Source organism: Mastomys coucha, unplaced genomic scaffold (assembly GCF_008632895.1).
Source record: "Mastomys coucha isolate ucsf_1 unplaced genomic scaffold, UCSF_Mcou_1 pScaffold22, whole genome shotgun sequence".
Lineage (NCBI taxonomy): Eukaryota > Metazoa > Chordata > Mammalia > Rodentia > Muridae > Mastomys > Mastomys coucha.
Genome location: NW_022196905.1, coordinates 196,852,295 through 196,856,141, shown reverse-complemented (window position 1 = coordinate 196,856,141; position 3,847 = coordinate 196,852,295).

Below are 3,847 nucleotides of genomic sequence, written 5' to 3'. Positions count from 1 at the left end.
CCCCCCCCCCAAATCCTATGGAGTTTGCTTTAGCATTATAAAGTCAGGGCCAACTATTTCATCTATACCCTCTTGCACGTGATACGTTAGCTCTTGTTAGTGCTTTGTAAGGGAGAAAAGCGATGCTTAGAGTAGTGTTGATTAACCCCAATGAATCATCACAAGTTGACAGAACTCTTATTTTCTATATGGAAATCTTGGACTTTTAAAATTATCTTACATTGTGAATTGAATTATGTCCCTGGTAAGCTTCTAAATTCATATATTGGAGTACAAACTCTCACCATGTATGGGTAGTTGGAGACCTTTTAAAAGGTAACTGAGATTGAATAGAGCTCTAATCCAATAGCACTCGTGACTGATAAGAAAATCCCAGGAGTGTGTATGCACAGAGGAGACACCCCGGAGAAGAGCATCCACAAACCAGGAAGAGGGTCTGCAAGAGATACCAACCTCACAGGCAAATGGACCTCAGGCTTCCACACCTATGAAAATGGGAATTCTGCTGTCTAAGCAAAAGAAAGAAAAATGACAGTTGCTTCTTTCTTTGAAATGACCACATACTGACTTTCATATTTTCTGTATTCCAGCAACATCCAATCATCCACTCACATGAAAGTCAAACTATTTAGAAGTAGGAAAGCAATTCCATTTATAGTTGGGCATCTGATCTTGTATTTTGGATAATAGAGCTGTCAACCTACTTATGTCATGGGTTAATGGAGGGTGTTAAATTCTTTAATGATTGTACATATCAATTCAATTACTCTTCTTTAGGGTGGAAAACTTTCGGTGACTAAAAATGTTCAAAAACTCATAAAATGCAATATTTTCTCATCCACACAAAGATATATAGAATTGACATGGTATTCCATTTCATTAAAATGTTGTATATTTTCTAGTCCTGTTTTTTAATTACATGTTTTAATATAGTTTTAAAAATGTCATTTAAGAAAATCTAAAACAAGTCTAGAATAAAAACATACTTAATCATAAATTTATAAAGCATCAATAGTAAGACTATAATGTAATAAAATAACAAAAGTATTACCTAATGTATTATTTAGGAAAGTAAATACCTAAGATGTTCTGAAATATGAAACACATGAAGCAAAATAATATGTTACTTAACATGAGAAATCACGAAAGACTATTTTAGGTAGAATTTGAATTTTTGGATTGAGTATCTTTTCTGTAATGTTTCTCCATAATGATGGAACTATGTGATAGGAATACAAATTATCCTTTTGAAAATACTTAAGATAGGAACCTTGACTAAGTGATAATATTTTATGTGAAGTAAGGATTACATTTAACCGTGTCCTTAGTATGATGTTTTTAAGTAGAAATAGACTACTTAGAAATATAAAATAATTCATTATTTAGACAAACAAAATTGTGTTTGTTACCTAAAAATTAAAATTATATATATCATTATATATTACATAATATATATTCATTTTCATGCTAGGCAAAAATAAGCAATGCTTACTCTATGCTTAAGATCACATAGGGAAACTGGAAAATCAGGGAGGGAAGTCTGGGAGAGAGAATGCCTGAATTTCTGCCAGATGTAGAGAGTGTCCCTTGGGGTGCGTTCATTACGGACATGCACAATTAATCCTCCGAAGGCTCTGCTCACATCGCGCCTTTCTTACCTGTTCATTGGCTGACACCTGCACATTAGGGGTGCACCTGGTCGAAATGCGAGTGACTCCCAATGCCAGCTTGTAAAACCTTTTTCTATAAATTTTCCTCTTTAAAATGTAGCAAAATAAACTCAGAAACAAAGAAAGACACCTACATAAACAAGTAGATTCCTGAAAGGCGCAAGTGGCCACTGGAATCAACCAAGTAAAAGAAAAAAAAAAAAACAACCCAGGTGGAAGGGGAGTTTAAGGGGCCTCGGAGCACTGTGAATGCTTCTCACAGTGGTGCAGTTATAGAAACACCTGGTGCTGCAAATAGGCTCGTCCACTGGGAAAATGTTCCAGCCTTCAGTGGGTCTCAGAGTAGCTTTAGGACCTCAAATAGGAGCTATGTGCCGAGGCCTGACTAAAAATACCTGGAATCTTGGGCCAAAGCATCCTGAGCTAAATAAACCTTTGCTATGCTTTTTAACGAAGCTGAACCTAAATAGTAGTGAGACTTAACAGTTATGAGACTTGCCTGACATGGAGAACATGCAGAGACTGAAGTTCACCTCTAGTTAATGTGGAGACTGAAATCATCATTAAGCCAAATAGGAAAAACCAAGTTATTTCCCGGATAGGGAATTGGTATTTCTTTCTCTAATTAAGGTTCCAAGACTAGAGTAATAATAACTTCACAGAGAAAGGAGGGTGATGGTGAGCACGTGCCACGTACGTTACTCTGGTGATATTGTCCTTTGTCCCCGACCATCTATATTGGGACCTGTGCTGCCAATTCAAGGTAACATAAACTCACCATTTGCTTAGTTATATGTTTCATAACTATGATCACTAACTCATAAGTATAGTTATTAAAGAGATATATATATATATATATATATATATATATATATATATATATATATATATACTTTTTCCGTTTCCTGTTATTTTACATGGAGTACTCAATTTGACAATAGGACTAGTGGTTAACACATTAATAAAGTTAAACGTAACATTTCAAAGTACTGTACAACATAAACACACACACACACACACTAAACCATGACTAGGGAGATGGATCAGTGGATAAAGTGCTTGTAACAGTGTAACTTCCACAGTCCAGATTTCAAGCTACCACATCTTATAAGTTCCTTTGCTTTCCCTCTAGCCCCAAGCCACGATTGATGCTGCCTGGGTTATTTCAATAACCTCCTGGCAGCTCGCTGCCTGGGCCCTTCTCCCTCTTCAAAAAGCATTAACCAAAGCGGAAGCCACCACACCGAGCTGCTGGACACTTCCTTTTTCCTCCTCTAATCAGGTCAGAGCTCTTAAAGACTTTGAGGCCCTGACTTGTGTTTCCTAATATGCTCCTGACATTTTATCAAAACAACTAGGCACAGTTCAAGCTCTAAGTCGTGAAGACTTAGAAGGGAAACTGCTCACCTTCCCACCTACATGATTGCTGTATGTGACCCATATTACTTTTGAAAGTGCTTGAGACCCTCTCACTTCTACAACAGAGCCAGGAGAAGAAAGGCCTACATCCTTATTTTCCATATCAACAAAGAGTAGTAATTACATATCCAGGATGATTCTCTCCCCTCATTTTTCTTTGCATGTATGTGGTGTTCACTTAGAGGTGGGTATACATGTGGAGACCCAAAGTTAATGTCAGTATCTTCCTCCATCACTCTACACTTTGAAGATTGAGGCAGTATCCCTCCCTGGAACCTGATGTTGATTCTGGTTAATCTACATAGCCATTTATTCAAAGATTTCTCTGCTCCTGTTTCCCAAGTCCAGGGTTTTAGAAACCCTCCAAGCCTGTCAAATCTTTCTCTGACTCATCACTTTGTTCTCCCTTCAATTGTATATCATTGTTTTGGATTAAAGGTCTGTGTTAAGGGTATTTTTGCATTTCAGCTGGATCAAACAGACCTAGAAAAATTTACAGATGTGATCAGAGCAGCCCTGATGCTGGATTAAAATTCCTCTACAACATGAGTCTCAGGGGTTGAACTTAGGCTTTCAGACAAGAACCATTACTCCCAAGCCATTTCTCTGGCCCCCATATACTGGCATTTTGATTTTTAATCTCCCTTATAGCCATTTCACTTTCCTTTGCTCACTTTAAGTTTTACTATATGTTCTACCTTGAGCTTATTAGTAACAATTACTTTTCAAAGGTACATTTCTTTTTTTTTTTTTTTTTT